The 27,523-nt window shown below is 38.6% G+C and overlaps 1 protein-coding gene across 35 annotated transcripts in view; it reads right to left on the bottom strand.

The window, feature by feature from the left end:
- The window catches only part of Ptprd (protein tyrosine phosphatase receptor type D), a 2,581,289-nt gene that overhangs the window by 1,583,981 nt on the left and 969,785 nt on the right, over window positions 1-27,523 (bottom strand). For all 35 annotated transcript variants that reach the window (XM_060365770.1, XM_060365741.1, XM_060365771.1 and 32 more), the window contains exon 6: window positions 23,586-23,624. The gene's annotated coding sequence lies outside the window, so the exon portion shown is untranslated. The remainder of the gene's footprint in view (window positions 1-23,585; window positions 23,625-27,523) is intronic.

Raw genomic sequence — 27,523 nt, forward strand, 5'->3', positions numbered from 1 at the left:
TTCTTAAATATACATAGCTGATTGTATAATACCTTATACAGTCGATAAGAATTTTCTGTAATTCTACTGAAAATGGGCCAATAACAATGATTTTAATTATAGCTGTTCATAAATAGACTTTAGCTCTCAAAACTATAGGCTCCTCCTCTACTGGTTTTTCTCTCAAACTCTAATAAAGTAGCTTTGATGTTCCACTTTGGCCATTTTAAACTTCTTCTATCTACTAGACTAAGAATTCACACTCACAAAAAATGACCCACAGAAACTGTATAATGATAACTAAGTATAATCAGGTTTAGATTAGGGAAGCAAGATTAGGATTGTTGACAGTATATTGTGATTTTTTTAATTGATGGTTTGAATCCATCAATTAAAATTGATGGATTAAACTAAATTAAACCATCAATTAAATTGATGGTTGAATCATGAATGTTTTCTTTTATATTTTGACAGCCATTAAAAGAAAAGAGGGTACCAGAAAAACAATTCACTTCATACAGTACTTAGCTGGGAATCAGAAAAGTTTCATCTATACTTCATCACAAGATCTGTGACTTTGGGAAAACTGCTTTGCATTTCTAAGTTTCAGTATATTTAGTAGTGAAAAGAGATGTGACCAGCAAAGAGTGATGATATGGTAATTCATTATTGTGATCCTTACTGTACATAGGACAATTTAAAGAGAGGTGGAAAATTTTATGACACCAAATCCTCAGGGTTGAACAACATTACTGTAAATCTGTAAAGATTTGCTGGATTCTCTTAATTAGCTGACGTTTTAAATCAGTAAGGAACACATTACTAACATCTGTGTGTAGCAATGTCCTCTAAATTGAGACATTCCTTCTTGAAGAGAGGAGGAAGGCCCTTGAGACTTAGGGAAACAAAATCACCGAGCTCAGGACACTCATCAAAGGAAGAAGATTCATAAAGCCCCTCTTAGGTTAACATTTTCTGTAAACAAAGGCAGCAAAGAGGAAATTCTTCTTGGACATGTACCTTCTCTGGCAAGTTGCTTTCAACTTGGACATAGAGCTACGGGATGCCAGTTTCAGGACTTCTTCCCATGCTGGGGTGGTCTTCTTAGTGATTAGCTGTTGAAGTCATCCATGATCCTGTAGTAAGTCCTCATTTATATATCTGAAAACAATCCTAAACTCTAGTTCACTAAACTAAAGTTGAATAGAATTATCTCAACGGTCTGTTGTCAGTGTCTTATGTAGATTAAATAAATGCTTGTATTAGTTCAATTCATCAAAATGTCATAGAACAACCTCTTTGTGATCCTATAGTATTTATGATTAGCAATAACCTTAGTGCTTCAGTTGGAACTGAGGACAGAAAGAGAAGAAAAATATTCTATTCATATTTTAAGAGGAAAATTAGACAGTTCCATCTGATTCCTAGAATCAGAAGAAAATAAAATGAAACTAAAGGGGAACATATGATAAATAAATCTGTGCAAATCTTTAACCTCAAGAATAACCTAGAGAATAGATCTCCCATAACCCCTCCGCACAGGCAGACCCATTACCTTTTTCTCCATTGTCTAGCTATGAAAATTATTCTTTCCCTAGCCTTTGCAAATCTCCTTAACCCATGAGCTAGACCATGCCCAAATCCAGTGTCCCTGCCTAGTCCTAGCTGTTCTTACTGAGCAGCTACCGATGTTAAGGATTCTACCAGAACCTTCCCTGCCTACCCTCAACCCACAGGCCCCTTACCAAGCCACATCTAATCTCTCCGCCTAGTCATATTCTATACATTCTTCTCCAGGGTCTAGCCTGCTAAAGCTCCCTCAATATCACCTACACTGACCCTCCCCAAATCCCAGATATAACCATAACTCCTGACTAGGACAAGGATGCACAGTCTTCACAGCAGTCTAGTCTCCAGTGTTCACCTGAATTCATTTCACCAAGAATATGTTCTTAAGAAACATATTTTAACTTTATTTTTTAATATTTTTATTTTAAATAATTTTATACATTCACTTGTATCCCAGCTGTAGCCCTTTCCCATTTTCCCTCCCAGTCCTCCCCCCCCTCTTTTCCTCCTTGTCCCCTTCCGAGTCCACTGAGTGGGGGCATCTGGCCCTAGTTTATCAGGTATCTTCAGGATGATTGCAATGTCCTTATCTGTGGCCTAGCAAGGCTGCTCCTCTCTCAGAGGGGAGGGGAAGCTCATGAGTTCATGTCAGAAACAATTCCTGTCCCAACTTTAGGAAACCCACTTGGATACTGAGTTACCATGGGCTATGTCTGAGCAAGAGCTGTAGTGTATAACCATGTATGGTCCTTGGTTGGATAAACAGTCTCATAGAAGCCCCCTCTGTTCAGATATATTTGGACCTTATGGGGCTCCCTGTCCCCTCTAGGATATACTAATTCCTCTTACCTTCATATGATTCCATACACTCTGCCAAAGGTTTGGTTATGGGTCTCAGCATCTGCTTTGATACACTGCTAGGTAGAGTCTTTCAGGTGTCTTCTGTGGTAGGCTACTGTCCTGTTACTTGTTTTCTCCTATTTCCAATGCTCATCCCCTTTGTCTTTTTATATGAGAATTGATCATCTTACCCCTGGATCTCTTTCTTGTTTATATTCTTTAGGTGTACATATTTTGGTATGTTTATCCTATCTTATAGGTCTATATAAGTGAGGATATACCATGTGTGTCTTTCTGCTTTTGGGATACCTCACTCAGGATGATTTTTTCTATATCCCACCATTTGCCTGCAAAATTCATATTTCCTTGTTTTTAATTGCTGAGTAGTATTCCATTGTGTAAAAGTACCACAATTTCTGTATCCATTCCTCCGTTGATAGACATCTGGGTTAGTTCTAGGTTCTGGTTATTATGAATAAAGCTGCTACAAACATGGTTGAGCAAATGTCCTTGTTGTGTACTTGAACATCTTTTGGATATATGCCTAGGAGTGGTATAGCTGGATCTTGAGGTAGTACAATTCCTAATTGTCTGAGAAAGTGCCAGATTGATTTCCATAGTGGTTGTATCAGTTGACATTCCCACCAGCAATGGAGGAAGGTTCCCCTTTCTCCACAGCCTCTCCAGTATGTGTTGTCTCTTGAGTTTTTTTGTTTTGTTTTTTGTTTTTTGTTTTTTAAATGCAGTTTATTCAGGAACCTTGAACAATCATCTGACCCTGGGGAAAGCCAGCCCACAGCTTAAATAGCCTCTGGGTAGCCAACCCAGGCGTGCCACGGGGGCAATGCAGATAGGTCCACATACATGGAAGCAAGCCAGATCCTCGGCCTTAGCCAAATGTGGAGTTGTTCGTGACAGAGAGCACTCACCATCGGGAAGGTGGAAGGCGGAAACCAGCTCCATCTTTAAGGCATAGCATTCCGCAGCTCTCTACAGTTCCCCCTTTTTGTTTTAGACGCATCAGGCAAGAGTAGAGGTCTGATCTCTGATATTAGAAATAAATTGGGACTTTGTACAGATGTTCATTTAGGTGTCATCCACCCAAAGAGCATCAGACCGTCCGATACCTTTTTCTCAGAGGCGGGACCTGGGGCATCAACCCGCATGCAATCAGACATGCTCTTCTCTGGGTCCAAAGCGGCTGACCCTGAGTGCAGTGCTTAGCCTCGCATCCTGAGCGTATCATTTTAGCTTTTTATGGTATCCAACCATGCTTGGGGAGAATGTCCTGCTTCAATGGCTGTAAAGACCTGAATGATCATGGCTGCATCACACTGTTGTGAGACTCTAATCTTGCATATATACCACAGGCAAACCAAGGAGACCAACACCAGAAGGCCTGCTAACACTCCCATGCCCACCCATTCCTTCAGATGATTCATGGCTGCAGCAATCCATGTTGATAATCCTGTGGCTAGTTGGTCTCCTTGGTTTGCCTGTGGTATATATGCAAGATTAGAGTCTCACAACAGTGTGATGCAGCCATGATCATTCAGGCCTTTACAGCCATTGAAGCAGGACATTCTCCCCAAGCATGGTTGGATACCATAAAAAGCTAAAATGATACGCTCAGGATGCGAGGCTAAGCACTGCACTCAGGGTCAGCCGCTTTGGACCCAGAGAAGAGCATGTCTGATTGCATGCGGGTTGATGCCCCAGGTCCCGCCTCTGATGCTCTTTGGGTGGATGACACCTAAATGAACATCTGTACAAAGTCCCAATTTATTTCTAATATCAGAGATCAGACCTCTACTCTTGCCTGATGCGTCTAAAACAAAAAGGGGGAACTGTAGAGAGCTGCGGAATGCTATGCCTTAAAGATGGAGCTGGTTTCCGCCTTCCACCTTCCCGATGGTGAGTGCTCTCTGTCACGAACAACTCCACATTTGGCTAAGGCCGAGGATCTGGCTTGCTTCCATGTATGTGGACCTATCTGCATTGCCCCCGTGGCACGCCTGGGTTGGCTACCCAGAGGCTATTTAAGCTGTGGGCTGGCTTTCCCCAGGGTCCGAGGATTGTTCAAGGTTCCTGAATAAACTGCATTAAAATAAAAAAAAAAAAAAAAAAAGAGATGATAAAGACCACTTAATTTTAATCAATGGAACAGTTTAATCAATTAAAACAAGAAGGCATTTTTATCCCAAACATATATTCACTAAACCCTAGTGAACCTAATATCATTTATCAAAATGCATTAGTGAAATTAAAGACACAAATTAATATCCATCCAGTAACAGTGAGTTCAATGACCCACTTTTTTCCAATCTACACATACTCTGAATACAGAATAAGCAGAGAAACATCAGCATTAAATCAAACACCAAATGGACTTAACAGAAATCTACAGAATATTCCACCTAAACACTACTGAATTCACATACTTCTCTAAAACAGACTACCTCTTGTGACCAAAAAAACCAAACTGTAAAAATTCAGAAAGATTGAAATAATTCCATGTATACTACCTGACTACACTGTAATAAAATGTAAAACAGCCAGAAACAAAACTCTAATAAAAAACAAACTCATGGTTTTTAAACAACTTATTACGGAATGATGAATGAGTCAAATAAGGAAAAAATTTCCTGTAAAAACACAATATGATAAAACCAGTGGGATATTCAAAAGCAGTTCAACAGGAGAAATTTAAAGTGCCTACATGAAAAAAAAAGATGAAGTAATACAACTCAAAAATTTGAAAAAAACAGAAACAAAAGAAACTCATCCAGTAGACAGAAAAAAAAATAATTAAAAGCAGAACCGAAATTATTGAAAAAGAAAGAAAAGAAACCCATTCAAAGAATCAAGGAATCTAAATGCTAGTTCTTTGAGAAAATATTCAATATCTGCAGAACCTTCAGCCTACTAATAAAAAAAAAATGGGGGGCGGGAATAGTTGACCAAAAGTTAACAGAATCAAAAACAAATAGGGAAGCATTACAAAAACAACAAAGAACCTTAGAATATTATATGGAAATAGGTTTGAAAAGATTTCATAAAAAGTATTTCTTGAAAACTCTAAAAGAAGTGGTTGAATTTCCAGATTCTATCACACTTAAACTTAGAAGATCAAAATTAAACTTAGAAGAGATCGACAACATAAACACATCCATATCAAATGACGAAGCTGAAGTAGTAATAAAACACCTTCTCACTTAAAAAAAAAGGAGAAAGAAGGGAAAAAAGAGAAAGAGGAGGAAGAAATGAAGGAGAAAGAGGAGGAATAGAAAGGAAGTAGGAAAGAAAAAAGGAAGGAAGGAAAAAAGAAAGATGATATTCCCAAAATTAATCTATAAATTTATAATGCCCAAACCAAGCAAAGACACAACAAAAAGGAACCTATAGGCTAATATTCTATATGAACATAGATTCAAATCTACTCAAAACAAAAATCAGTCAAACAAGCAAACAAACAAAAAGTAATTGCAAACACAATATAGACATATACCAAAAAGATTATCCACCATGACTAAGTTGGTTTTATGTTTGAGATGCACGTTTTCCCTTAAGTGCACTTCTCTTTTCTATACATGGGTACCATTACAGAATACAACTAACCAAAATGCAGAGTTGTGGAGCCCAGTTCTAATTTATTCTTTGACAACACAACTCCATCTAAGGCACAATAATCATTGCAGAAGTGCAGGGGTGGGAGCAGGGGGAGAGTGGAATTTGTAAGAGCCAGAGAAGTAGGAAGTTTGCTGTCAGATTGTATATCCTAGGAAGGTCAGAGAATGAAGTTTCCAAAATATGCCTACCTAAATATCAGCTCAACAAGGAGGAAATCAATAGCCGTTCTGACAATGAAGGGGGGAAACCCATGAAGCCTCAGTCTATACAAAATAACTGCAGCAACTAAAGAATGCTCTCTGGAGAGGACCTAGGCCTCCTGCTCAAATGTAGCCAAGAGGCAGCTCAGTCTCCATGTGGACTCTCCAGAAAGGGGAGCAGGAGCTGTGTCTGACCTGGACTCTGTTGCCCGCTCCTGCATCATTTCCCCCTGGTGGGGTAGCCTTGCCTGGCCACAAAGAAAGAAGATGTAGACAGTCCTGATGAGACTGTTAGGCTGGGGTCAGTTGGTAAGGGAGAAGGACACTCTCCCTTGAGGACTTGGGGAGGGGAATGAGTGGAAGATGGAAGGAGGGTGGGACCTGGATGAAGAAAAGCAGTGGGCTATGATGGGACATACCTCCCCCTAAGGGGAGAGCAACCTTACCAGGACAAAGAAGGAAACAATGCAGCCATTCCTGATGAAACCTGATAGACTAGGATCAGAGGGAAGGGGAGGAGGACCTCTTTATCAGTGGACTGGGAGAGAGACACAGGTGGGAAACAGGGAGGGTGGGATTGGGAGGGGAGGAGGAAGGGAGGTATGGGGGGATAGAAAGTGAATAAACCATAATTAATAAAAATAAAGTTTGTTTATTTATTTTAATTATTTTAAATTACAGTTTATTCACTTTGTATGCCCCTGTCCCTCCCTCCCTTCCTCCCCAGCAATCCCATCCTCCCTCCCCATTCTCCATCCATGCTCCTCCCCCAGTCCAATGATAGAGGAGGTCTTCCTAAGCTTCCTTCTGATCCTCGTCTATCAGGTCTCATCAGGAGTGGCTGCATTGTCTCCCTGTGTGTCTATATAAGGCTACTCCCCCCTCAGAGGAAGGTGATCAAGAGCAGGCCAATCAATTCATGTCAGAGATAGTCCCTGTTCCCATTACTATGGAACCCATTTAGACACTGAACTGCCATGAACTACATCTGTGCAGGGGTTCTAGGTTATCTCCATGAATGGTCCTTGGTTGGAGTATCAGCCTCAGAAAAGGCCCCTGTGCCCAGATTTTTTGATTCTGTTTTTCTCCTTGTGGAGCTCCTGTCCTCCCAGATGACCCTCAGTTGATGAATGGATACAGAAACTGTGGTATATCTTCACAATGGAATAAAAAACAAGGAAATCGTGAAATTTTCAGGCAAATGGTGAGAACTGGAAAAGATCATCCTGAGTGGGGTATCCTAGAAGCAGAAAGACACACAGGGTATATACTCACTCATAAGTGAATATTACACATATAATATAGGATAACAATACTAAAATCTGCACACCTAAAGAAACTAATCAAGGAGGATTCTGGCTATGATGTTCAGTCCCCATTCAGAAAGGCAAAGAGGATGGACATCAGAAGAAGGAGAAAACAGGGAGCAGGATAGGATCCTATCACAGAGGGCCTCTGAAAAGATCTACACTTCAGGGTATCAAAGCAGATGCTGAGACTTATAGGCAAACTTTGGGCAGAGTACAGGGAATCTTATGAAAGAATTGGAAAATACTATATTTTTTATTATTTTTTAAATGTTGAGAACAGGGAAATAGTCCTCACCAGGAAAGAGCACACAACTGGCAATCCAGTAACAAGTGGTTAGCCTTGAAAACATATACATACTAGTAACAGCATATGCACTGAGCAGATCATCTTTATGTATTTAGAGGGAAATGCATACATATTTTACAACAATTAAAGAAAATATTGTCATGAATTTGAAAGAAAACAATAGTGATACATGGAGAGGTTTAGAGGAAGAAAAGGGAACAGAGAAATGCTGCAATATTATAATCTTAAAAGTTTCATACCTCTGAAAGGCTCTGCCCTGTAGACTATCAAAGCAGATGCTGAGACTTATGGCCAACTGTTGGGCAGTGTGCATGGAATCTTATGAAAGAAATGGGAAATAGTAAGATCTATAGAGGACAGGAACTCCACAAGTAGAGCAACAGAACCAAAAAAATTGAACACAGGGGTCTTCCCAGAGACTCATGCTCCAACCAAGTACCATGCATGGGGATAACCTAGAACCCCTGCACAGATGGAGCCCATGGCAGTTTAGTGTCCAAGTTGGTTCCATAGTGATGAGAACAGGGACTGCCTCTGACAAAAACTGATTGGCCTGCTATTTGATCACCTTACCCTGAAGGAGGAGCAGCCTTACCAGGCCACAGAAGATGACAATGTAGCCACTCCTGATGAGATCTGATAGACTAGGATCAGAAGAAAGGAGAGGACCACCTCCCCTATCAGTGGACTTGGGGAGGGGCCTGCGTGAAAAAGGGGGAGGGAAGGTGGGATTAGGAGGGGATGAGGGAAGGGTTTATGGGGGGATACAAGGTGAATAAAGCATAATTAATAAAAGTTAAAAAAATTAAAACTCTTTAAAAAATAGATACTTACGATTGATGTGTATCTAAAGAAAAACATATACCAAAGTTCTTAGAGGATATATTCATTCATAAGGAGATTTTTTTTTCACCTGCATACGAAAGGGTTCTGCTAGTAAACATTCTTTTCTCCTCAGGGGTTATTTGAGCTGCAGAATGAAGAGCATGACAACTTGGCCAGATTCTGACATCCTGTATGAAATGACATCTAATTGCGAGGCAGGGCTAGTAAGATTCTTAACTGCTTCAAAGTAAGGATGCATAAAGTTTACTTGTCATGTATTTATATGATTTTTATGAGCATCTCAACCAAAGTCTTACAAGATTAGTTTTGAAAATAAAAGACATAGAAAGAGGTATTTAAGCGAGATGTCTTATGATCACAGCACCACTCTTACTTATAGATCTGGAGCAATGACTTCATAACATTTTTCCTGCAGGTAAAAGAAAGCCAGGATCCTGTGCATAGTGAATGGAAGCAAGTCTCTGCACAGCCATCCCTTCATATTGACTACACTTAATAGAATTTGGGAAAGAGGAACATTTGTTACTAACATGTACAAATCACTTATGACTAGTCAGAAAATTAATAAAAAGAATTGTAATTAGAGGAATTTTAAGATATATTTTAACAAGATTTTTATGTGAATAGGTTTTTTTATTTGCAATAGTTCATACATGTCTGTGCACCATATTGGTGCAATCCCAACAGAAGCAAAAAAATCATTATTCACTCAAAATTAGAGTCATAGATGTTTGTTAGCTGCCATTTGGGTGCTGGGAACAAAATTTGGGTCCTTCTGCAAGAGCAGTAAGTGGTCTAAACAACTGTGCCATGCCTTTTGCCCCTCAAAACTAAAACTAAGCATACATTTTCCCAAAATGTCTTTTTAAAAAATTGTAGATAATTATGGTCAACACTGGTGCTAATTACATCTAATTTAATGGTGTTTGCTGGTTCAAGGACAATTAAACATTTCTTTAGTTTTTTTTTTTATAAGTATGAGCCAAAGAATAAATAGTTGAGTTATCTTTAATGGCTCTTTAAAGAACACATAACTAATTATTTTCTTTTGTAAAAGGACATTGCATGTATGAATGTTTAATCAGAGCAGAAATATTTGACAAAAGTCATCATATTATAACAAGTAAAATATATTTCAGCTCTTACATAAATTTTACTGAGAGTGTCAGTGATATCCAATTTATCTAAATACCAAAATTGGAAAGAAGAAAGACTTCTCATCCAAAAATATATATTTAGCATTGGAAATAATTTATGCCTATCTGCATATTTTACAGATGACAAATCTGAGACCCAGAGATATTAACATGTTTGCTGAAAGTTATAGAAGCAACTAGTTAGTATACTTGATTACAGCTAAATCTTAAGATTTTAAAAGATGTTCCTATATCTTATCTACTTCTTTTTTATTCACAGAACAATAAGAACTCACTTCATGCTTTAAATGCTTAAGTCCTTAAGGGCATAAAACTCTGAAATCATAACACATTTTGTAAAGTTTGAGGATGAACTGGGCATATGTAGAAAGGTTGTGCTGCTTTTAATTAAAATTAATCACAATAATTTACTTGTTAAATGGAACTTCCATACAGAAATTACTACTATATGAATCATTCCTACCAATAAAATTTGGCTTGGTATGCTGCACTGTAACAGTGAACAAACATAAGAACATAAGAAATTGCCAGAAAGGGTTAAGAAAATTATACCACTCCTAGGTATATATCCAAAAGGTGCTCAAGTATACAAGAAGAACATCTGCTCAACCATGTCTTTAGAAGCTTTATTTGTAATAATCAGAAGCTGGAAACAATCCAGATGCCCCTCAGTTGAGGAATGGATACAGAAATTGTGGTACATCTACACAATGGAATATTACTCAGAGATAAACAAAACAAAACAAACAAAAAAACCCACCAAGGAAATCATGAAATTTGCAGGTAAATGGTGGGAACTGGAAAAGAACATCCTGAGTGAGGTATCCCAGAAACAGAAAGACACACAGGGTATATACTCACCCATAAGTGGATATTTGACATATAATATAGAATAAACATACTAAAATCTGTACATCTAAGGAAGCTAATCAGGAAGGAAGACTCTGGCTAAGATACTCAATGCCAATTCAGAAAGGGCAAGAGGATGGGCATCAGAAGAGGGAGAAAACAGGGAAAAGGACAGGAGCCTACCACAGAGGGCCTCTGAAAGGCTCTACCATGCAGGGTATTGAGGCAGATGCTGTGACTCATAGCTAAACTTTGGTCAGAGTGCAGGGAATCTTATGAAAGAAATGGGAGATAGTAAGACCTGGAGAGAACAGGAGCTCCACAAGAAGAGCAACAGATCCAAAAAGTCTGGGCACAGAGGTTTTTTCTGAGACTGATACTCCAGCCAAGGACCACTCATGGAGATGGCCTGGAACTCCTGCACAGAGGTAGCCAATGGCAGTTCAATATCCAAATGAGTTCCATAATAATGGGGATAGGGGCTGTCTCTGACAGGAACTGATTGGCCTGCTATTTGATCACCTCCCCCTGAGGGAGGAGCAGCATTACCAGGCCACAGAGGAAGACAATGCAGCCACTCCTGATGAGACCTGATAGACTAGGATCAGAAGGAAGGGGAGGAGGACCTCTTTATCAGTAGACTGGGGGTGGGACACAAGTGGGAAAGAGGGAGGGTGGGTTTGGGAGGGGAGGATGGAGGCAGGTACAGGACGAATACAAAGTGAATAAACTGTAATTAATAAAAATAGAAATAATTAAATTAAAAAATATACTTCAAGTTTTAGTCACTAACATTTTTCTTATTAAATTTTAAAGTCATAAAGTGTATTCTCTGGACCCTCTAAGTGGGAGAAATGGTAAAATAATGAGAGCATAAACTAGATTCTCTATACTTATGCTCTAAGATCAACAATTAATAAATGGGACCTCATGAAACTGAAAATCTTCTGCAAAATAAAGGATACTGTCATCAGAACAAAATGACAGCCTACAGACTAGGAAAAGATCTCCAACAACCCTATATCTGGCAGAGGGCTAATATCCAGAATATACAAAGAACTGAAGAAGTTAAACATCAACAAACCAAGTAATGCAATTAAAAAATGGGGAACAGCAAATCAGAGAATTCACAACAGAGGAGTATCTGATAACAGAGAAACACTTAAAGAAATGCTCAATGTCATTAGTCATTTGGAAAATATGAATCAAAATGACCTTGAGATTTCACCTCACACCCATCAGAACGGTTAAGATCAAAAACTCAAGGGATGATGCAGACTGGAGAGGATGTGGAGAATGGGGAACCCTCCTCCATTGCTAATCAGAATATAACCTTTAAAACCACTGTAGAAGTTAATCTGGCACTTCCTCAGAAAATTAATAATAGTGATACCTCAAGATCCATCTATACAACTCCTAGGCATATAATCAAAAGATGGCACAAGATTCAATAAATACATTTGCTCAACCATATTCATAGCAGCTCTATTCATAATAGCCAGAATCTGGAAACAACCTAGGTTTCCCTCAACTGAGGAATGGATGCAGAAATTGTAGTACATTTATGCAATGGAATACTACTCAGTAATTAAAAACAAGGAAATCATGAATTTTGCAGGCAATCATGGGAGCTAGCAAAGATCATTGTGAGTGAGGTAACCCAGAATCAGAATGACACATATGATAAATACTTATTTATAAATAGATATTAACCGTACAATATAGGATAAACATACTAAAATTTATACTCCTAAAGAAGCTAAACAACTCAGGGTCAGCCGCTTTGGACCCAGAGAAGAGCATGTCTGATTGCATGCGGGTTGATGCCCCAGGTCCTGCCTCTGAGAAAAAGGTATTGGTCGGGTCTGATGCTCTTTGGGTGGATGACACCTAAATGAACATCAGTACAAAGTCCCAATTTATTTTTAATATCAGAGATCAGACCTCTACTCTTGCCTGATGCGTCTAAAACAAAAAGGGGGAACTGTAGAGAGCTGAGTAATACCGCGCCATAAAGATGGAGCTGGTTTCCACCTTCCACCTTCCCGATGGTGAGTGCTCTTTGTCATGAACAACTCCACGTTTGGCTAAGGCTGAGGATCTGGCTTGCTTCCATGTATGTGGACCTATCTGCATTGCCCACGTGGCACGCTGGGGTTGGCTACCCAGAGGCTATTTAAGCTATGGGCTGGCTTTCCCCAGGGTCAGATGATTGTTCAAGGTTCCTGAATAAACTGCATTGAAAAAAAAAAAGAAAAGAAAAAAAAAAAAGAAGCTAAACAACAAGGAGGGCCTAGGGAATATGCTGAAATCCTCATTAGAAGGGCAAACCAGATAGACTTCAGAAGTAGGAGAATGCAAAGAACAGGACATGAACCTTCCACAGAGGACCTCTGAAAGACTCTACCCACGAGGGTATTGAAGCAGATACTGAGACTCACAGTCAAACTCTGGGCAGAGTGCAGGAAAACTTATGGAACAAGAGAGAGATAGAAAGACCTGGAGGGGACAGGAACTCTATAAAGGGAACAAGAGAACCAAAATAACTGGGCCCAGGCAGGCCTGCACAGACCTATCCTCCAACCAAGGGCCATGCATGGAGAGAACCTAGACATCCTGTTCAAAGAATGCCTGCACATTGTCTGCTCACTTTCCAAGTGGGTTCCCTAGTAAGGAGAACACGGGCTTTCTCTGACATGAACTCAGTGGCAGACTCTTCGATAAGCTCTCACTGAAGGGTGAAGCCTTGCCAGGCCACAGATGAAGATGATGCAGCTGGCCTTGATGAGACCTGAAAAGCTATGGTCAGATAGAAGGAGAGGAGTTTCTATCAGGGGTTCAGGAAAAGGGCATAGAGGGAGAAGAGGTAGGATCGGTGGCACTGGGAGGAGGCAAGCATTCTTTATTTCATTTCAAAAATCAAAAATATTATAATTATTCACCTACATGTTGGTACACATATCAAAATACCATGGCTTATTTTTACTTGAGAAAAAATTATTTGATAATATTTTATCTGTTATTTATTTATTTATTTTTTCAAAAATTTTACTGCAAACACCAATACTTAACAGATTTTTATGCTTTTTATGCAAGAAAATAATTCATTTGAAATGAAAAAAAAATTAAAACTTATTTTATCACCTATAACATACAATTGTTGCTAAGCCTATTCTTGTAGAAGATGTATTTTAGGAAAGCAGGCACATTCAAGAGAATTTGGCATGAGTCAGAAGTTCAGCAATTAGTGCTGGGGAAAATATAATAACTAAATGCTTGTCAAAGAGTAAGCTTTGATTTTGTAGGAACTAGATATGAAAAGCCCCCTATGTAGTTCATGGATAGTGTGCAGGATATTGAACAAAACACTGATATATCATGCAATGCCAAGAATCATTCTAAGCTTTCTTATAAATCTCCTTATTCACCTTCACTGCACCCCATGGAGTCCTGATTCTCAGGTCTGCACAATGACTAAATTACTATCTTTCAAGTACCTTCCATCTGTAAGTACCAGCCCAAATTTACAAGCTATTAGTTAAGATCCCAGAAACAGAAATGAGGATAAAGTAGGGATCTAACTCAGGTGTGGAAAGCTATAAGGAGCACAATGTTAAATCCTCTATCAATGATGCCCAACCTCCAGCCTCCTGTGGCCAATGATAGCTCTGAATGAATCCCCACACAAAACACCAACTTATTTAATGTAAGTTGCTGGCATGACTAGAATCTATAGTTCTCAAATGTGAGCCTTATAGAACAACATCATTCTATAATGTCAAATGATCCCATACACTTCCCTGGAAGCTCATCCCACTGTCCACTTGCTGCTGTTTAATAATACCTTCAGGAACATGCTGTGATATTCTCTGAACTCCACATTAATAATAATTTATGTTATCTGTATGTCTTAGAAGAGACAAAATTTATATGAGATCATACGCTAACGTGAGCTAGGGATGTAACTCAGTGTGTCCTAGGGTTCCATTCCCAACATTGCAAAACATTAAATAGAATTCAAGTTAAAGTAAGAAAAACAACACAAAATGGAGATGATGATCTTGGAATCTTCATAAGATCAGGCGAAGAGAATGGTAAGTTTGCAGGAACATGCACTGCAAATTGCAGTGTTTTCTTTTTTCTTTTTTTTTTCTACAGTGTGTGAGACCCATGACAGCTGTTAGACAAAGGTTCAGTACAGAAAGGACTTGAAGAGGAGGGTGTAGCACTCAAGAGCAGGAAAGAATAGAGAGGTTTGAGATTTACAAAGAAAAGTTATGAGGAGAGGGTATTTTTTTTTCTGGTTTTGTAAATACTTGGAAAAGATGGGCATGATTTAACACAGAAAGCAAGCAATTACACAGGGGATTCCAAATTTAATTAACCACAGATCTCTACTTCAGTATATTAAAGATATGGTAGGTAATGCCAGTAGACTTATTAGAAGTTCTGTAGTTTAGTAAAAATGTTTTTTAATATTATATGTCAAAGGATAAAATAAAACACATGTAGTTAGTTTCCCCTTTCCACTGACAGATTACTTTTTGATTTCACTCAAATACTGAGAAGCTTCAAATGCAACTTAGATAATTACTAATTGGGTACATCTATGGCATGCTGAAAGAGAAAATGCTGACATGGAGCAATGTTTGCCCATCATCAGGGAGGTCAATGCACATATCCTGCCCTGAGGAGATTTTTGTTTGTTTGTTTTTGAGATTCCATGCTGAAGGTGAAATTAGGCTAAAAACAATGCAGGCACACCCTGGAAAAGTTTTCTTGTGGGGATGTGACATCTCATTTTGAGTGAACACCCGGTGCAGTGGCTCTGATCATAAAAAAGGAATAAGCACTAGAGAGGTAGCCTTTAACTTCCTCTGACTACTGCAGAGATGTTAATGATTGACACGAAATGCTTTATGAGGCATAATTTGTTGTGCCCCTTCTTTAGCAATAAATTTAAATCTTTCAATTCTAGGTAATTGTATACAATTATTTTTGATCTCCAGTCCTATGTACGAAGGAGAAAGGTTATGTTTAACTAATTAGCTGTTGTAGAAATGACACTCTTTGGACATGTTGGTGGCATTTAAATTAGCACGGCTCTTAAAAACAGTAGAGAGAGAGATTTCCACTATAAAAAGAAAAGAGCTAAACACATAGGGAGTAGTGTCTTCTCAGGTGGTTTGAACAATCAAGGTACATGTTTAGCACAGAGAGCCAAACAATGCCCTGGAACCACACATCCAGGAAGACTGATGCTTTTTTTTTAACTCAGGAAATGACTGCCAGGTTGCCTTTAACATGAATTGTTGTCCTATGATATTTAAAATTAATGAAATAAAGTGTTATTAGCAAGAAAACTGTCTACTTGTAACAAGAAAACATACCATTTTCGGTTAGCCATGCCCTTTCCTTTTCACTCAGTTCACATGATCACCTTGGTAAAAGACTAATACTGAATTTTATTCAGAGAAGGTATCATGATTTTCCTCAAAAGACTAAACTAACTTTCCTGAGCTCCCTCTAATATATAGTGCCCTCTAAAAGCTTGTTGAGAATTAGTACAAAATTATTTCAAACAAAACAAAAAGAAACAAACAAAAACAGAATCCTAAAACTATGTCTCAGGTAGCAGGTTTCTGCACCAGAGAGTCACTGAATGCTCTAATGACCATCCTTCTAGGTCATTTTGATTAGTGTCACTGAGCTAAACACTTCTGACAAGACAAAACTAACAAAAGCAAGTCCATAGGTTGAAAAGGCAAGTTTTGATTCTAGCTCCTAAAGTTGGCTATAGAAATGTGAGTCTCCATAGCAACTGTCTTCATCTCTTCCAGTGGCTGTGGTATCCCAAACTTATTTATGTCTACAAGCTCCACTGCATTTGAAGATATTTCACCCTTTTTTGCACATAAGTGATGAGCTTAATGTCACTTTGCCCTTGGCCATGTGTAGTCCCATCACCCATCTATCTGCAAAGTGGTGAGCAAATGTAATCTCTTGATCTAAAAGAAGGAAGGCTGTGCTTTTCAGCATCTGTTTCTGTACATTGCCAGGTGAAGACTCTCAGAGAACAGCTCTACTTGACTCCTTTATGCAGGAAGAGCAGAGTATCATTAATAGTGTCAGGGTTGGTTTTCTACCATGGGGTGGGTCTTGGTTTGGGCCTGCCAATGGGTGGACCTTCCCTCAGTCTCTGTTATATCTGCTCTAACTTTATCCCTGCGCATCTTGTAGCCAGGGCGAATTTTGAGTCAGTTTTTGTGGCTGGTTTGGTATTCCCCTCCTTCTATTAGGAGACTTGTCTAGTTAGAGGGTGTCCTCTTTCATGTCTATTGCTCCTGCTACTAGGAGTCTATACCAGAGTCCCTCTCATATCTGCCAGGAGCCTACTCTTATTTAGGTCTCAAGCTTGTCAGAGAGATGCCCTAGCCCACAGTTTCTTTTTTCTCTATTGGCCTTTTGTCCTCCTGTCTTGCTCTCCCCAGGGAGAATCTCCACCAGTATATCCCTCTGTGGTTCATCTCCTACCTTGTTCCTTCTCTTTAACCATTACCTCTGTCTGTTCTATTTACCCACCTGAGTGAGATTTAATTATCTTCTCTTAGATCCTCTTTGTTACTTATCTTCTTAGGGACTTATATATTTTTCTGTTCTATATCACTGAAAGTAGGGTGGGTAATGGAGTAAAGAACTTGGAAGTGATAGGAGCTTCACAAGAAGACCAACAAAGCCAACTAACCATGGCCAAGAAGGGCTTGATGAGACTGAAGCACCAACCAAGAACCTTGCATGGACGGGACATAGGCCCCCTAAAATCATGTAGCTAATGGGCAGCCCAGATCTCACGTGGATCCACTAATAAGGAAAACAAGACTTCTGTGCAGGTTTTAAAATTACCTCCCCCTGGAGGGACTGCCTTTCCTGGCCACAGAGGAAAAGGCCATGCTCAGCTATGATAGGACTTGATGAGTTGGGGCGGATGACAAGGGGTCTTCCTTTTCTAAGAAGTAGGAGATGAAGATAGAGAAGGGGGAGAGAGAGTAGGACTGCAAGATGAGGAGAGATGAGGCTCAGAACTCATAAATAATTAACCCCCCCCCCCAAAAAAAAAGGTGTGTGTCATCATGCCTAGCAGGTAGGAGTGCAAAAAACAAACCAAAAAAACAAACACCCAAACCAAACTAAACCAAATCAAGCAAACAAAAACAACAACAAAAAAGGAAGGGTACATGCTAGCACAAGCCTTACTGCTCAGAAAAAGAGGTGGATTAGCTTAACCCATACATTCAAGCATTCAAGAAAAAATAGCATGTACTGGTGCCTGCACAATCTATCACAACATCATGATGATTTGAAGTAACCTGCTATCTGAGAAAAAGATTCCATTAAAAAGTCCAAGACAGGTACTTAGAATTTCACTATATAGAAATTAAAAATAGTAACAATTAGGCCTCCAGGGATGGCTTAGTGGTGTCCATGTGAACTGGGTTCAATTTCCAGTACCCACATGGCTACTCATGGTTGGTGCTTCCAATTTCTAAGGTTTCAATACCCTACTGTAGTCGACATAGGCACCAGGCACACACATCCTGCAGGCACACATTCTGTAGGCACACACATGGGCAAACCCCCAGACATTTAAGAAAAATTAAACTGAAAAATATAGTAAATAAACAAAATAGCATGATTGTGCAGAAGACATAAAAGATTATTAAGTCTGTGTCATCTCAAGTTTACTTTTAAATAATATTTCCGAATCAGTATATGAATATTTATAGTTACTCAATAAAGTTTGAGAACATTAGCAAATCCATGAATACATACAAATGTGACACTTCCCATTTTTCTAAATACATAATCTATGTTCATAGAATGACCATCTGCATCAAAATCACATACTAATAGTTAAAATATTTTTTAACAAATAAGTATTTTAATATCTGTGATTAGTAACTCACAACTATGAGGCGGGCCTTGTTGGTTCATTTCCTCTAATCTGGACACAAACCCAGGATTTGAAGCTAGGTTTCAAATTTAGAGAAGTGCCTAGGAACTAAAGCTACAATATATAGATATAGAAGTTTTTGAGAAAAGAATTCTCTAAAACATCCAGTCATTTTGCCTTATTTAAACATTTTAAACTATTTAGATGGCAAGCAATACTCAGTTCTCACAATTCTTAGGACATGCAGTGCTACAAGTGAATAATTCATATTATTTGAAAGAAATTTCATGACTAATGCTAACCGTATGAATAGGGCTTAAAATTTGCCTGCAATACCATAATGACAACAGAAAAGCAAGATGGCCATAAAATATACTTATAAAACCAAACAATAAAAATAAGTTTCTATTAATTACCACCATTTGATGGTGAAAGAACTGTGTTGCTGTGCATTTTAATTTGCTTATTAGGCTTAAGGTTTAACATATATAAAGAATATCAATGATTGGAAAATGAAGTGGCCTCTTCCTATAGCCACATAGGACTTCCAGTGGAGGGAAGGAGACATCAACACACCCACAAAACCTTCAACCCTAAATTTACCCTGCACACAAGACATACAGTGATAAAGATGGATCAGATATTGAGGAAACAGCCAACCAATGACAAGCCCAACTTGTGACCCACAGCATAGAAGAAAGTCAACCCCTGACAATCTTAATGATACTCTGCTATGCTTGCAGACAGGAACCTAGAATAACTGTCCTCTGAGAAGCTCCACCCTACAGCAGATCAAAACAGAAGCTAAGACCCATGGCCAAACATTAGGCAGAGCTTGGGGAATTGTGTAGAGGAGTTGGGGAAAAGATAGAGGAACCAGGAGGGGAAAGAAACTCCACGAGAAGACCTACTGTGTCAAATATCCTAGGCCTAAGGGTGCTCACAGAGACTAAACTACCAACCAAACAGCATGCATGAATTAGACCTAGGTCCCCTATACAAATGGGCAGTGTGGTCATCCTGTGGGTTCCCTAGTAATTGGAACATGAACTGTCTTTTACATGGACTCTGTTGCCTGCTTTTGGATCAGTTTCCTCTAGCTGTGCTGCCTCCTGTGGCCTCAGTGGAAGAGGATGTGTCTAGTCCTGATGTTTCTTGATATGAAATCTCCTTTTAGCCACTCATGTTCAGGCTTTCTTTTTTTCATTAATTTTAATTTTTTTCACAATTTATTCAATATATATCACAAATAAAGCCCCCTCCCTCAACTCCTCCCAGTTCCACTTTCCCTCTTTCCCCCATCCAGTTCCCCTAGACCACTGAAAGTGAGCATTCTCCACTATTGCCATCTGCACATAGCTTGTTAAGTCTCATCAGGATTGCCTGGAACCTCTTCCTTGGTGGCCTGGCAAGGCTGTTTCATCAGGATTGAGTGATCAAGAGCACTCAGCTGAGTTCATGAAAGAGGCAACCCCTGCTCCCCTCACCCAGAGATTCACATGAAGACTGAGCTGCTAATAGGCCACATCTGAGCAGAGGATCTAGGTCTTCTCTGTGCATGGTCTTCCATTAGTGCATCAGTGTTCTGGCATTCTTATGGTTCACTGTTCAGAGCTGTTTCTGGGGCATTCTTGGGATTTAGTTTATTGAGACACTAAAAGGATGTCTTCTTAGTCTTCGGAATCAGGGCGTAAGATTAAATCTCTACATCTTGATCCATAGACTCTATGACTCAAGCGAATAATGAACTCCTTCCACCTTTACTTGTCACTAACACAGTACAAAATATGCTGTTAAAATTATGCTAGAGGTCTGTCAACCACACTGATTCCCAGGGATTTTTTTAAAACCTTGAATTCATCTGTACACCACTGTGCATGTTATTATTTTGACCTCTTTAAAGGTTCAGGCTCCAGGTGCAGAAAATAAAATTGATGAATTGGAACAAATTACTGTGGCTACACACAAAGACACAAAATCAGTGAATCATAAGCTTTAAGTACCTTATCTTACATAAATGAATATTGAAAGGAATTTTTATTGCTAATGGTTGGTCCCCAGGTGCCTCTTATTTTTCAGTTTGAGAACTATATGGTAACTGAAAAGATTTTTTTTTAATGTTCGTAACTTGCATTATTAGTTTGCATGTTCTTGTTTGTATCTCAGAACTGCTGAGGTTTGCATTTTTATTGGTAATTCTGACCGTCTCTCCCTCCTGCATGTTGCTGTTTGCTTTGCCAGTCATAACTTGACTGAAGCAAACTTTATTAAATGTAATTTTAAGCTTGATTTTTAAAACCAAGCAAATAACTTTGTGTTCAATGTGCTGCACTTAGCAAACAAAATATCACAGCAACTTACTTCTATATGAATTTGATGTGTAAGAACCATGTACACAACACAAACACTTTAGAAGCAGTGATAGCTTAGAATGGATAAACTGGTAAATTTTGTGATCCTGAAAATAAAAGTTATCAGAAAGAGAATCAAACTTCAATATTTAAAGCCATCATGTCATCCAGGAGAAATGGAACTTGAATTTTTCTTTAGTAATGAATAGGAATGGGCATAGGGGTAGACATGGAAGATGGCTCTCTACATAGAAGTATAATACCGCAGTTTTGGAAGAAAGGAACCAATGACCAGCTTTCAAGGTTCCTGGCATTTGCTAAAGGAAGATTCCTTGTAGATCAGTAAAGTAATACTGTATATCAAACAATACACTGGTGGGGAAACCTTATAGGACACAAGAGTAGAAAGCATGTGAATTAGAGCTGTGTTGGGATCTAGATTTTATTAAATGAGGATTAACTAAGACAAATGAGGTAAAAGAAGATCCATAATAACTCTCATGTTGATCTAGCCTCCTAAGATATCTTCCATTAGAGTATGAGGATGAAAGAAGCAGAAAGAGCACTATATGGCTCATTTCTTACTCCTGCTATTACTTACTGTTTTTTGGGGGGGGAGCAAATAAATAAAAAACAAAGATTGTTATGATGGTAATGGGAAGACAAAACTTTTGGCTGTCTGTAAGTTGCTACCTCCCAGTAAAGACGGAAACAAGAGTTTTTATTTGCAAAATATGCTGCGAGATCTAGGGTGCTAACCTTCATCCTCTTTCTGAGAAAGCACAGGTTCCAGGACATTGAAAAATTGGTTAAAAAAAACATAACAAACAGCACTAATTTCCTTTTCATCGTATATATTGGTAGTGAAACTGCAAAGTTATCATTACTAGCTGCTTCATTTCACAATTTCCTAGATAAGCCTAATGAAAGGGCATGTAAATTCTACTCATGACCAGTAAAAAAGCTGGCACATTGATTAACTAACCTGTTGTGATTAGCAAAGAGCAGCTTATGTTTGCTATGGAAAAAGTGAAATGTGGAAAGGATATTAATATTTTCTATCATTAATCCTATGAGGCTCAGAGATAGGAGACAAAGTGGACAGAAACTGGTCACAGCAGGTTCTCCTAAGAAGTATGCTAACCCCAATGATATAGCCATACACTGATGCAGAAAAGGGTTGACCAAGCATAGTTTCCATGGGAAAGCATGACTCAGAAGCTCTTAGAAGTGACAAGATCTAACCCACAAATTGAAGTACTCTCTTTGTTCATTGTGATTCTCTTTGTTTAACATTAAGCACTGTGAGCTCAACAATGCTTTCTTGATGTTTGGGTGGACTTTGAAGCCTGGGAGCAGCATAGAAAATTCAAGGCTGGGTGACTATTTACATGAACACATGGCAGGTGTTCTAGAAAACCAGAAAACAATTCTGAGTGAGTGATATATGACCATTAAGGAGAGACTGACCTCCTAGGCTTCCTACTGAACCTTGCTCCTGGAGGGAAAGGAATTTTTCCTACAACCTGAGTAGAATACTCCTGTCTCTTGACTCCATGTTGCACAATGCATCCCTGAAAAGGTGAGGAGAGTGAGGGATCTCAGAGCGCACAGGAATCTGAACCATAGAGTTTCACAATATGAGGAATAAACAATACAATGTAATATTTTATAATAAAATAATATTGAATGAGTTCAAAGTGTGGCAGATTTAATGTGTGTATTTGAATGTGAGAATTATTTCAAAATGCTGTCTTTAGTAAATATAAATACAACATTGCTGCACAGATAAACATCCAAGTTTATAAAAAAAAGTCTGCTGCAACAATTATATTTTATCAAAGAGAACACCTTTGATTGCCTATAATTGATGTAGTACGTAAAGGTTATAAGACTTTTAAGAGTTTCAGTGTAGAAAAGCACAGTGTTTTCAGTATTTTACAGCTCTACTTTAATATGCAAACTTTTTTTTTTTTGAGACAGGGTTACTTTGTGTGGACTTGGCTATCCAGGACTCACTTTGTAGACCAAGCCGGCCTTGAACTCACAGCTATATGTCTGCCTCTGTTAGGATTAAAGGCATGTGCCACCATGGCTGGCTGATATGCAAAACATTTTTAAAGTTTAGTTATTGTCTCACCTTTTCTCGGGCTATACTTTTTAAAAAATAAGGAAATGGGGGAGGGGGCTTCAGCTGGGATACAAAGTTAATAAACTGTAATTAGTATGAAAAAATAATATAAAAATAATTCGGCCTATCTTAAAATTTTAAGTTGACCCTGCACAGTTCTGAACTCTAGAGGAGGCCTCTCAAATCTAAGAATCAATGGTGATTCCTGATGTCCATATTTGGGATGCTTTCCTTATCCAACTGGTTAACTGATTAAGCACATCCTGGTACCATCAATATAAAACTGATTTTGACATTATAAGGTTCATCCACAGTAAATTAAAAAAAAAAAAAAACCTTTTTTCTTAAATGACTGAGGCTTCTGTGAGAAGAAAAGAATCCTTCAAAGATGAGTGGAAAGCAATAGAAATATGCGACGGAGACCAGAAACACCAGAGAAACAAAACTGAACATAACAAAACTCACCAGACAGTTGAAGTCACCAGATGATCCTAGAGTCCAAGCCTGATGTAAACAAAACAGAGGGAGAAAACAAGGGATTTAATAGTCTGTTTTTAGAGGAAAGACACTGTTGTAATTCTACATCTCTTTACAAATATGACAAACTAAACGACTGACTTTGGAAATTATTTCCTAGCTAAAAATAAGTTTTTAACTTAAAACATTTAATTAATGTCATATTGTCCCATAAGAAGAGAGTCTAGCTAAGAAACACATTTTTAAATTATTCAGATGACAATAAAATCATTTGGCAAATGATCTAATTCTGAAAAATAATGAGCTTATTATTAAATTCATTTAAATATGTCAATATTTAGTATGCATGTTCAATTTTTTGAGTGTAAAGAACATCAAAGCTTCACTTTCCAAACTATTTTACATTTTCAGGCCTTTGCTTAGTTACAACACTGATTCATTTCTGCAAAGTAAATCCACGGAAGGTATTATAACAAATAAAATAAAAGGCTTTAAATTTCCAAATAGTATTTAACTCAGCCTCTATTTTTCAAAGATGTTTGAAGTTCAAATAAAAGGCAGTATCGAGGCAGCACAAATTCTCCAGAGAAGGCCTGGCACCTGGTGTGGGTGCAAAGGTTTTATCAATGTTGTCTTGTGTGAAGGAAATGGCAAACAGAGAGCTCTTTTGTAAATATGGCTCTCTGCCTCCGTGTTTGAGAAGAAATATTGAACTTCCAACCATTATTATTACAAAACACAGGAGCTCATTTTTAAAACATTTGATGGGAGCCTTTGCATTTTGCCTTGGAAATCAGTTTAAGCTTACACATTGAATAATAAGAAAACATCTGTAAAAGAGAATGGAGGACACAATATATGTGACAAGGTGTCAATAATATTTTGCCTGGGTTTATATGTGCAGATGAACACATATCTACTTGAATTAAGATTATTTCAATTTTGTTAGGATACTACTATAATGCTAGATAGGTAAAAGATAACCAAAGGCCCACGTGAAACAGTTGAGCCTCATATCTGAAACTACTGTTGGGTTCATATACAGGCTCTTGTATCATGCCTGGGCTCACCAAAGGTTCCAGCCTCATTTTAGTGGTCCAAAGTGAACAGTCCATATCCTGGATCTTACTGCTTCTCACAAAAGACACGAAAAATGTCAGCTTGTTTTCCTCTGTTCTTATATTTTAAGTTGGTTGTTTCCTGAGAATTCTGTATTGCAATCGATTTCTACCTATATGCATGTTCTTATATGTATACCTTTATATATGAAGGTAATGACAAAGTGAGCATCCATTATCACCTCCCATGAGACCTAGAAAAAGTCAATACAGAAGCCTGTGACAGTGCATCCAGAGGTGACAAGTTTGGAGGACTTCATTAGATGCACAGGTCTTCCATAGTTTCACATAATAGACTGTTCATTGCCAGGATAACATGTTGGTTTACCTTTGCATATTTCAGGCTAAATATGGTTCATTTTGCCCTAGTTTTGATCTCTGTGTGATTGAAATTAAAGAGTTTGCCTTAAAATACTTGTGAGAACTATTAGGCCTCTTGCTCTCTGGTATCATCACCCTGTCACAGTTCCATGGGCGATCATGAGCAACTTATAAATTGTCCACTATTGGCAAAAGCATGAATCCTTTCAGTTTTGTTGTGAACTGTTCTGGAGCAGCATGCTATTCTTATGCATTTCTGTTAGACATTCCTCAGGAGGAAATGCATGAGAGAAGACAAGATGTGCCTGTTGACATGAGCAAATGAGGTCACAGGGAAGGAGAGCTGCCCTTGGGAACCTGTCCAGTATACATCCTTCTTGTGCTTGATTTTAGCCATCAGTTGAATGAGTGAGTGGTTTTAGTTTACATTTTCTTGATATTATAACAAATTTTAATAAGTAAATCATGAATACTTATTTGAAAAAATATTTTAGTTTTTTTTCCCCCAAGTTCCTGTCATCATTAATTTGTAGAAGTATATTCTAAAATGTAGGCCTTTGATAGCTCTGTGTCTTGAATTCTGTGTCTCACAAGATATCTTGCTTTTATACTCATCAATACTTAATATTAAAAAATTGAACATCTTTTATTTTGGATTTCTTTTATGTTGTGACATAAACTAATGATATTAATTCTTCCCAATATTTTATTTTGCAAGAAAAAATAGAGAACATGTCAAATTCTTTTTTCCTCCAAACATAATCCAATATGAGGGGCACTGATTTTTGGAACACTGTGAGTTATAGTGAAGTTTCATTACTTTTCTTCTTTTTTTATTTTATTAGTGTTTTTTATTTTTTTTTCATTTTTTAAAATTTATATTTTTATAAATTACAGTTTATTCACTTTGTATCCCCACTGTAACCTCCTCTCTTCTCCCCTCCCAGTCACACCTTCCATCCCTCATCTCCTCAGATGTCTCTCCCCAAGTTCACTGACCCTCTGACCCTTGTCTATTAGGTCTCATCAGGACTGGCTGCATTGTCTTCCTCTGTGCCTTGGAAACACTGTTTCCGCACCAGGGACAGGTGATCAAAGAGTCACACATTGAGTTCATGTCAAAGACAGTTCCTGTTCCCAATACTATGGAACCCACTTGGAAACTGAGCTGCCATGGGCTACATCTGTGCAGGAGTTCTAGGGGTTTCTAGGTTATCTCCATGCATGGTCCTTGATTGGAATATCAGTCTCAGAAAATACAGGGGGGCCCAGAATTTTTTGATCTGTTGCTCTCCTTGTGGAGCTCCTGTCCCTTCCTATCTCCCCTTTCTTTCAGAAGATTCCCTGCACTCTGCTCAAAGTTTGACTATGAATCTTGGCATCTCCCTCGATACTTTGCTTGGTAAAGTCTTTCAAGGGCCTTCTGTGGTAGGCTACTGTCCTGTTATCTGTTTTCTCCCTCTTCCATCCCCTTTGCCTTTCTGCACAAGGATTGATCATCTTACCCAGGGTCCTCCTCCTTGCTTTGCTTCATTATGTATACAGATCTTAATATGTTTTTCTTATATTATATGTGTAATATCCACTTATAAGTGAATATATATCTCATGTGTGTCTTTCTGCTTCTGGGATACCTCACTCAGGATGATCTTTTCTAGTTTTCTAGTTTCTCCCATTTGCCTGCAAATTTCATGATTTCCTTGTTTTTAATTGCTGAGTAGTATTCCATTGTGTAAATATACCACAATTGCTGTATCCATTCCTCAGTTTAGGAACATCTGGGTTGTTTCCAGATTCTGGTTATAAGAAATAAAGCTTCTAATTATTTTTTTATTTATTACAATTTATTCACTTTATATCCCAGCTGTAGCCCCTTCCCTCATCCTTCCCAGTCCCATGCTTCCACCTTCTTCTCCCATTACTCTCCCCAAGTCCACTGATAGGGGATGTCTTCCTCCCCTTCCATTTGAGGCTGACTGACTGTATTGTCTTCCTCTGTGGCCTGTTAAGACTGCCTCCTCCTCAGGGTTAGGTGAGCAAAGAACAAGTCACTGAGTTCCTATTAGAGACAGCCCCTGTTCCCCTTACTAGGTAACCCACTTGGAGACTCAGCTGCCATGGGTTACATCTGTGTAGGGTGTCTATGTCCTCTTCATGCATGATCCTTGGTTGGAGTATCAGTCTCAGAAAAGACCCCTGGGCCCAGAGTTTTTGGTTCCGTTGCTCTCTTTGTGGAGCTCCTGTTCCCTCCAGGTCTTTCTATCTCTCCCTTCTTTCATAAGATTCCCTGCACTCTGCCCAAAGTTTGGCTATAAGTCTCAGCATCTGCTTCTAGACCCTCCAGTCCTGTTCTCTGTTTTCTCCCTTTTCCAATATCTATCCCATTTGTCTTTCTGAATGAGGATTGAGCATCATTACTTTTCATTTGGCTCAAGAAACTTAAATTAGATTGCCACACTGACAGTTTGCCTTAAACAAAGTGCCCAC

This window comes from Meriones unguiculatus, chromosome 12 (assembly GCF_030254825.1).
Source record: "Meriones unguiculatus strain TT.TT164.6M chromosome 12, Bangor_MerUng_6.1, whole genome shotgun sequence".
Taxonomy (NCBI): domain Eukaryota; kingdom Metazoa; phylum Chordata; class Mammalia; order Rodentia; family Muridae; genus Meriones; species Meriones unguiculatus.